Source organism: Oncorhynchus masou, chromosome 32 (genome assembly GCF_036934945.1).
Source record: "Oncorhynchus masou masou isolate Uvic2021 chromosome 32, UVic_Omas_1.1, whole genome shotgun sequence".
NCBI classification, from domain to species: Eukaryota; Metazoa; Chordata; class Actinopteri; order Salmoniformes; family Salmonidae; genus Oncorhynchus; species Oncorhynchus masou.
The window spans coordinates 21,113,181-21,123,448 of record NC_088243.1 but is presented as its reverse complement, the minus strand read 5'-3'; positions in this window follow the sequence as shown (position 1 = coordinate 21,123,448).

The following is a 10,268-nucleotide window of genomic DNA, read 5'->3' as shown; positions in this document are numbered from 1 at the left end:
CACAATCCTGTCTCGGAGCTCTATGGACAATTCCTTCGACCTCATGGCTTGGTTTTTGCTCTGACATGCACTATCAAATGTGGGACCTTATATAGACAGGTGTGTGCCTTTCCAAATCATGTCCAATCAATTGAATTCACCATTTACCATTTCCAATCATTTACCATGACCAATCAAGTTGCAGAAACATCTCAAGGATGATCAATGGAAACAGGATGCACCTGAGCTCAATTTCGAGTGTCATAGCAAAGGGTCTGAATACTTATGTAAATAAGGTATTTCTGTTTTTTGTTTTTTTAATACCATTTGCAAAAATGTCTAAAACGTGTTTTCGCTTTGTCAATATAGGGTATTGTGTGTAGATTGATAGTCACAGAGATGGAGAGATCCCTAGTCAAATGTCACTGTGACAATGAAACATTATGATGCATTGGTCTGGTGCACTGTGTGGATTATTGGATCCAGGCAGGACCTACTGCGTCTTTCTCCTCAAATCAGTCATATCCAGGAAATCAGAGCCATGAGAGAAACAAGATTATAGAGTTCAGTTCTTTTCTGTTGTTTGATCTGGCCGGTATATTTGACCTGCACAGACGGGAAGGTGCTACGCACGCTGAGGCAGTATCGCTCAAAACACGAGACACACCAACCGCCATAAAAATGAGCTCCGGACCAACTTTAACACGCCAATGCTTCATCTACCGGAATATTTCCCCTCCTGTAGGTTTTGTCTGAAGTAAATGCTATCTCACGTTCTATAATGAGCTGCTCCTGCATCCTGTATACATTGCAGACAGATTATGCAGTATAGGAATAAGGCTACAGTAGCCCTGGACCAGGTCTAGTCTCATGCTGTACGTGTGTGTGTTGGTGCTTTGGCTGTTGGTCTCAGTGGAATAACATTCTCTAGTTTAACGAGAGGCTGACATGGTGTGAGGGACTGTTCTGTCCACACTCTGACTCTCTCTCCGCAGCATTGTTGTTATTAGCTGCAGACAGGCTGCGTTCCAAATGGCACTCTATCCATTTTGTATGACAGGAGCCCATAGGGGTGTGTAGTGCATTAAATAGGGAATAGGGTGCCATTTGGGATGCATACAGGGAGCCACTGGAGGAACCAGGGTTATGTCTAGATGGGATTCAGCAACAGTAAGGAAGTGAGTTGTGTTATGTAATACTCATGTAATACTTATGTCATTTAGCTCAAAAAATCCATCAATCAATGCAAGTGTATTTATAAAGACCTTTTTACATCAACAGTAATCACAAAGTTATTTACAGTCGTGGCCAAAAGTTTTGAGAATGGCACAAATATTAATTTCCACAAAGTTAGCTGCTTCTGTGTCTTTAGATATTTTTGTCAGATGTTACTATGGAATACTGAAGTATAATTACAAGCATTTCATAAGTGTCAAAGGATTATATTGACAATTACATGAAGTTGATGCAAAGAGTCAATATTTGCAGTTTTGACCCTTCTTTTTCAAGACCTCTGCAATCCGCCCTGGCATGCTGTCAATTAACTTCTGGGCCACATCCTAACTGATGGCATTCTTGCATAATCAATGCTTGGAGTTTGTCAGAATTTGTGGGGTTTTGTTTGTCCACCCGCCTCTTGAGGATTGACCACAAGTTCTCAATGGGATTAAGGTCTGAGGAGTTTCCTGGCCATGGACCCAAAATATTGATGTTTTGTTCCCCAAGCCACTTAGTTATCACTTTTGCCTTATGGCAAGGTGGTCTATCATGCTGGAAAGGGCATTGTTCGTCCCCAAACTGTTCCTGGATGGTTGGGAGAAGTTGCTCTCGGAGGATGTGTTGGTACCATTCTTTATTCATGGCTGTGTTCTTAGGCAAAATTGTGAGTGAGCCCACTCCCTTCGCTGAGAAGCAACCCCTCACATGAATGGTCTCAGGAGGCTTTACTGTTGGCATGACACAGGACTGATGGTAGCGCTAACCTTGTCTTCTACGGACAAGCTTTTTTCCGGAGCCTCAAACAATCTGAAAGGGGATTAATCAGAGAAAATGACTTTACCCCAGTCCTCAGCAGTCCAATCTCTGTACCTTTTGCAGAATATCAGTCTGTCCCTCGTGTTTTTCCTGGAGATAAGTGGCTTCTATGCTGCCCTTCTTGACACCAGGCCATCCTCCAAAAGTTTTCGCCTCACTGTGCATGCAGATGCACTCACACCTGCCTGCTGCCATTCCTGAGCAAGCTCTGTACTGGTGGTGCCCCGATCCCGCAGCTCAATCAACTTCAGGAGACGGTCCTGGCACTTGCTGGACTGTCTTGGGCGCCCTGAAGCCTTCTTCACAACAATTGAACCGCTCTCCTTGAATTTCTTGATGATCCGATAAATGGTTGATTTTGTTGCAATCTTACTGGCAGCAATATCCTTGCCTGTGAAGCCTTTTTGTGCAAAGCAATGATGACGGCACGTGTTTCCTTGCAGGTAACCATGGTTGACAGAGGAAGAACAATGATTCCAAGCACCACCCTCCTTTTGAAGCTTCCAGTCTGTTATTTGAACTCAATCAGCATGACAGAGTGATCTCCAGCATTGTCCTCGTCAACACTCACACCTATGTTAACGAGAGAATCACTGACATGATGTCAGCTGGTCCTTTTGTGGATGCAGTGGAAATGTTTTTGGGGGATTCAGTTCATTTGCATGGCAAAGAGTGACTTTGCAATTAATTGTAATTCATCTGATCACTCGTCATGACATTCTGGAGTAAATGCAATTTTCCATCATACAAACTGAGGCAGCAGACTTTGTGAAAATTCATATTTATGTCATTCTCAAAACTTTTGGCCATGACTATACAGTCCTCTGATCTCAGGCCTGTGATTCTTTATGTACAGTATAGCTTCAGTGGATTCTTTAAAGCATCTTAAAAAGCCATGGAACCTGTGTTATGACTTAAAGATTGCTTTACACAAGCAGAACCCACCGAACTTAAAGGAGCTGGAGCAGTTTTGCCTTGAAGAATGGGCAAGCTTATAGAGACATATCCCATACTCGCAGCTGTAATTGCTGAGAAAGGTGGCTCTACAAAGTATTGATTTTTTGGGGGGTGAATAGTTATGCAAGCTCAAATTTTCTGCTTTTTTGTCTTATTTCTTGTTTGTTTCACAGGAAAAAATATTTACCATCTTCAAAGTGGCAAGCATGTTGTGTAAATCAAATGTTACACCCCCCCCAAATCTATTTAATTACAGGTTGTAAGGCAACGAAATAGGAAAAATGCCAAGGGGGGTGAATACTTGCGCAAGCCACTGTAAACAAATGTATGCACAACATTTGAGAAATAACATTTTTGTGCCAATGGAAAATTGCTGGGATCTTTTATTTCAGCTCATGAAACATGAGACCAACACTTTACATGTTGCATTTATATTTTTGTTCAGTATAAGTAATGCCCATTCAAACATCACATTACCATCACCTTTCATCTCTTCCTCATCCCAATATACAGTACCAGCTACTGTGTGTGTGTTATGGATGTACTATATGTATGAATGTGCAACAAACCACATGTCTTGAATCTTCTTTGCAATATTATCACACAAATAATAACAGTACACTCTTTTTACACACATATTCACAGCATCCACCCTCAGCCTCATGTTTTTACAAGTGCACACACACAGGCATGCGCGCGCACACACACACACACACACACACACACACACACACACACACACACACACACACACACACACACACACACACACACACACACCACTCTCCCACAGGGAGAGCTGAAGCTCAATCAAGCTTGTGAAAAACAAACGTGTTCTTTTTCATGTTGTGTAAGTGGCTAAGGCAGAGAGAGAGGCACAGCAGCCAACACTGTGGTGTTCTGAGGGTACAGCAGCCAACACTGTGGTGCCCTGAGGGTACAGCAGCCAACACTGTGGTGCCCTGAGGGTACAGCAGGCTAAATCTATTATAAATTGAGAAATTCAAAACACTGTAAACAAACAGAGCAGGGATTTTTTTTTAAGTATCTCAGGATTACACAGAGACAGGGGTGTGAGAGGGAAACAGAGGTGTCAGACACCGGAGAGGAGGAGAGGAGATAAGGAGGAGGAGATTGAGAAGAGGAGATAGGGAGGAGGAGAGGAGATGAGGAGAGTAGATGGGGAGGAGGAGAGGAGATGGGAAAAGGAGATGGGGATGAGGAGAGGAGATGGGGGGGAGGAGGAGAGGAGATTGAGAGGGGGAGAGGAGATGGGGAGGAGGAAGGGAGATGGGGGTGATGAGAGGGGATGGGAGGAGTAGAGGCGATTCAGAAGAGGAGATGGTGAGGAGGAGATTGAGAAGAGGAGAGGAAATGGGGAGGAGGAGAGGCGATTGAGAAGAGGAGATGGTGAGGACGAGATTGAGAAGAGGAGATTGAGGAGAGGAGATTGCGAGGGGGCAAAGGAGATTGGGGGGAGAGGAGATGGGGAGGAGAGGAGATGGGGATGAGGAGATGGGGAGGAGGAGAGGCAATTGAGAAGAGGAGATGGGGAGGAGGAGAGGAAATGGGAAGGAGGAGAGGAGATGGGGAGGAGGAGAGGAGATGGGGAGGAGGAGAAGAGATGGGGAGGAGGTGAGGAGGAGGAGAGGAGATGGGGAGGAGGAGAGGAGATGGGGACAAGGAGAGGAGATGGGGAGGAGGGGAGGAGATGGGGAGGAGGAGAGGCGATTCAGAAGAGATGGTGAGGAGGAGATTGAGAAGAGGAAATGGGGAGGAAAAGAGGAGACGGGGAAGAGGAGAGGAGATGGGAGGAGGAGATTGAGAAGAGGAGAGGAAATGGGGAGGAGGAGAGGAGATGGGGAGGAGGAGAGGCGATTGAGAAGAGGAGATGAGGAGGAGGAGAGGAGATGGGGAGGAGGAGAGGAGATGGTGAGGAGGAGATTGAGAAGAGGAGAGGAAATGAGGAGGAGGAGAGGAGGTGGGGAGGAGGAGAGGCGATTGAGAAGAGGAGATGATGAGGAGGAGATTGAGAAGAGGAGACTGAGGAGAGGAGATTGGGAGGGGGCAAATGAGATTGGGAGGAGAGGAGATGGGGAGGAGGAGAGGAGATGGGGAGGAAGAGAAGAGATGGGGAGGAGGGGAGGAGATGGGGAGGAGGAGAGGAAATGGGAAGGAGGAGAGGGGATGGGGAGGAGGAGAGGAGATGGGGGAAGGAGAGGAGAAGGGGAGGAGAATAGATGGGGAGGAGGAGAGGAGATGGGGAGAAGGAGAGGAGATGGGGAGGAGGAGAGGCGATTGAGAAGAGGAGGAGAGAAGAGGAGATGGGGAGGAGGAGAAGAAATGGGGAGGAGGGGAGGAGATGGGGAGGAGGAAAGGAAATGGGAAGGAGGAGAGGAGATGGGGAGGAGGAGAGGAGATTTGGAGGAGAGGAGATGGGGAGGAGAAGAGATATCTTCTGTATAGCTAGCACTGTGATTTCTATCTGTAACAAATACTCGAAAATTACAATGAATTAGAAATTGAGTTGAATAAGATAAAACAACACTGTGGAGACACACACACACAGTAATATTGTTTTGTTGTAATATTGTAAATGTTATATTGTACATCTGCAATGGTGGAGCAGTGTACATGTGTATAGCACACAGTGTCTTCTGTTATGTATTGGACATCTAAGCCAGTTCCACTAATCAGGGACTGATTTAGACCTGGGACACCAGGTGTGTGCAATTAATCAGGTAGAACAGAAAACCAGCAGGCTCCGGACATCGTAGGGGGTAAGAGTGGAATAGTGGAATACCCCCGATGTAGACTATTGTTTTCTTGTGATGTGTTGTTTTGTTCCTGGACCCCAGGAAGAGTAGGGGTTGCCTTGGCAACAGCTAATAAGGATCCTAATATATACAAAATAAGAGGGTATAACATTGAGTCTGTTGTGGAGAACGGCCATACTCCAGACTAACATGAAGTTCCCAGGATACTCGCTGAGGGCCATCTCGATGATGTTGAGAGCGTTGTGGTAGTGTTTCTGAGCCGACAGCAGCAGCGCCAGCAGGTGGAGTGAGTGCACGTCGTCTCCCTGCAGCTGCAGAGCCTGACGCACGTACCCAAGCGCCTCCGGGATCTATAGCACAGAGGGCACGGGTCAGATCCCCACCAGACATCCACAGCAAGGGTTGCTGATATCTGGCCATGCTGGAGAGGACCCTAATCTTAACCCTTATTACATCTGAACACATCTGAGTTTGAGTTTATTTTATTTTTACAGCGACAGTGCACATTAATCAACGTTTCAGTAAATGTGCCGGTTTCAGCCAGACAGCTAATTTTCAACCACAGTCCCTGGGCAGATTATTAAAAACCATTACAATACAGACGATCATTGAGCAGTGAGCACACGCAGAGCAACATAGGACAAGCAAGAAATAGCATACAGACAGCAACATAGGACAAGCAAGACGTAGCATACAGACAGAGCAAAATAGAACAAAAAGCAGCAAGAAAAAATTCATAAAAGCAAGTGTTTCCACACCTCACAAGCTACAGACAACAGACAACATGGAAAGCGGCAATACACAGCTTGGGACCATGTTCACAAATCTGATTGACCTTTGGCCATGTCTTCATGCATTTTGTGAAAGTGTGATATGTGGTGCAGTTATGTGCGTCTGATGGCTGTCTATTCTAGACATGGGAAGCTCTCACAGAGAAAGCGGATTTACTAAAGGTGCTTTTCCTTAAGGGAACTATACAGTCACCTCTCATTGCAGACCTTGTGGATCTGCTGCCACATGTCTGGGTTTTCTGTTTAACAAAAATACTGAGTGGAGGGGGAGCCAGGCCATTTAGGATCTTGAATACAAGACATGCGTCGCTGTATTGCACAAGATTTTCCCAACTCAGAAGCTCATGCTTTCTGAGGATGTAAAATAGACGATGGCTATTGGGCTTCCTATCAAGCACTTTGAGAGCCTGTTTGTAGACAGACTGAATAGGTTTTAATGTTGTACAGCAAGCTTGGGCCCAACTAGTCAAGCAGTATGTTAAGTGGGGGAGTATCATAGATTTGAAGTACAGTTTAGCTACCTCTGTAGTCAAACAATTTTCGTATTAATCGGAAATTAGCAAGGTTGAATTTGAATCTGAATGACCTTTTTCACCTGCTTTTTAAAAGAGAGGTTGGAATCAAGTATGATGCCAAGGTACTTAAAATCAGATACCACCTGGAGCTTCTCCCCTGACACATAGACATATGGCTCTAGCATCTGTTGCCCTCTTTGTGAAGAACATGCAAACAGTTTTTTTTCACATTGAGATGCAAACACGAGTCACTGAGCCACTTTGTAACCTGGACCATTACAGTAGTGAGTTCTTGTGCAGCTTGTTGTTTGCTCTTTGCATGCACATATATCACTGAATCATGTGCATGCATTTGAACTTCAGACCCAGTACAGACAGAAGGCATTAATGTTCAGGCTGAACAGGAGGGGCCCCAGTATTGACCCTTGGGGCACGCCCACATCATAGCTAAGAGTGGGCGACAGCTCATTGCTCACTCTAACACACTGAGTTCTGCCTTCAAGGTATGATTTCATCCATATCAAGGCATCGGGGGAAAAGTTGAACTTGGACAATTTTGTGATGAGAATCGCATGGTTAACAGTATCAAAATCCTTCCTTAGGTCCAGAAACACAGCCCCAACAACGCCCCCTTTGTCTATCTTGGACTTCACATTTTCCAGAAGAAAGCAGTTGGCCGTTTCTGTGGAGTGTTTTGCTCTGAAGCCAAACTGCATGGAGTGTAATGTGAAGGGGCTGTTGTTGAGGTGGGCAATCAGTTGTTCTGCTACACATTTTTCAACAACCTTTGACACCACAGGTAGTATACTAATGGGCCTGTGGTTACTCAAGTCAGCAGGGTCGCACGATTTAAAGATGGCCGTTATTATGGCCGACTTCCATACTCTTGGAAACACCCAGAGACCAATATATGTGTTGGTGACCTTAGTAATGGGGCCAATTAGTGACTCTTTGTAGTTTTTAAGAAAGGTAGAGTCCACCCCAAACACATCTTTGGCTTTAGAGTTATTTAGTGAGCTAATCACCTTGTTCACCTTTGACTCAGAAACCTCCCTTATGATGAAGACAGGTTGAGTGTGATTTACTAGCACTGAGCCCAAGAAACCAGTGGAGGGGTTCTGTGTCAGTACCCTGACAGAGTCAATAAAGTAGGAATTGAAGGCTATTGCTATTTCGACTGCATCCTGTGTTAGATTGTTATTCACCATGATTTCTAGTCTTTTTGCAGTGTTACTATGGTCTTTCCGTTAACTTTTTTGGATTCTCCCGGATCAATTTAGAATTTCCCTTTACTTCACCAATTATGTTAATAAAAAAGTTTGACTTCTGATTTCTTTCATCACCTTATTCCTCAGCATGGTAAATCTATGTCTGTCGTGCTCTAATTTGGATCTTTTAGAGCATAATCTCGTTCTTTCATCCATTTCCAGATTTCTCCATTTAGCCAAGGAAGAGTGATCATTTGGCCAGGTTTGAAATTGATTTTCTTTAGGAAACCATTTATTGGAGTCTGGATTCTCTTTAGTCTGAAAAACCTGACTATCAGCTTCCACGTCTGTATAGGACAAGATGTCCTTCCAGTTAATTCCCTTAATTGCGTTTTTCAAAATAGTTGAATTCACTCTTAGGTATTCTTTGTTGATCCGGCTTTCTAACCGTAGAGAGGTTAAACCTGCTCTTAGACAGCTTTCTGACTATAAGTGTCAGATTATGATCAGATAGCCCAGTAACCATATTGAATGATTTAGTCACTCTTTCTGGTTTATTACTGAACACCAAATCAATCTGTGTTTTAGAGCAACAAGTCACCCTGGTTGGCCCTTTAACTAGCTGTGTAAGGTCAAAAGTATTAGTAATCCATTTGAGGGTTTTCCTACAAGCCTTGTCTTCATAATTAATATTAAAATCTCCCATTAAGATGACCTCTTTCCCAAAATCACATTCCCTAAGCGTGTTATTAAATTGATCAAAAACACACTTTTGGTGGAAGGTGGTCTATACATTCCAATAAGGGTAAAAGACATTTAGGGAGACAGTGTAATGTTCAGGCCAATACATTCTAGTTCATTATCACATGACCACTCAATTTGTTTACATCGGATATGTTCTTTAATGTAAATCATCACATCCCCTCCTCTTCCTTCAATCCTGTCTCTCCTGAAAACATTGTAGTCAGGCACAATCTAAGCAGCATATGGAGAGTTTTTATGGAGCCATGTCTCTGAGAGACAGAGGAAGTCAAGGTTGGAGTCAGTGAGTAGATGTTGAATTTGATCACTTTTTGGAATGACATTATGAATGTTCAAGTGCCCCCCTAGTAGTCCCTTGGGCTTAGCTAGTGGGTCCCAGACGACTCGAGAGTGATTGACACATTGACAAAAGTTACATTTTTGGTGTTTTCTAACGGCTGGCCGTTTTGATTAGGGGCAGTTCAGTAGCGCAAATAACAATCCCTCCCGCCTGCACTGGATGCGGGGAACTAATTAAAACAGCTTGCGTACCAGAAGCAGTCAGGGATTGCATATAGCGACTTGGGTTTGTTTGAAGAGTCAAAATCTATCCTGGAGCCGGGTGAGTCGAGAGAAACCATGGGACCATAGCACTCACCCACCTACACAGCGGCGACGACCAGTGGACGAGGCCTTCTACTGCTTTCCACTCCGGTGAGTATCGCTGGCTCAGTGATGTTGGGCCCAGGGTTGAGGCTGGCTCAGTGATGTTGGGCACAGGGTTGAGGCTGGCTCGGTGATGTTAGGCCCAGGACTGAGTTGCACATCCCCGAAGAGCAGGAGGGTAGTGAACAGGTAGTTTAAATGTTCCCGATAAATGTTGAACTTGTGTTTATTACGCCTAAGTGGTTCAGTGGAATAGGGAGCGAGATAGACTTGGCCATTATTCAGAACATTATGGTACGCTGTGTACTGTCCACTCCCGTGGAACGGTGAACCCATGTGTTTGGTGTTGATATTCTCCGGTAGTAGACTGATTGTGTCATCCCAGCAAGGACGCACTGAGATTATCAGTAGAGCAGCTACATAACTGACAATCATGGCAGAGTACTGGAGATAAAACACATAATTGAGCTTTAACTCTTTGCACGAGTTACTTAGCTGGGGTCGGCGTACACCTGATGTTTAGATAAAATAACAGCATTCGTATGAGAAGTGGTACCTGCCGCACCACCCTGTCTTCCGTCCGCCACTATCCTGTTAACA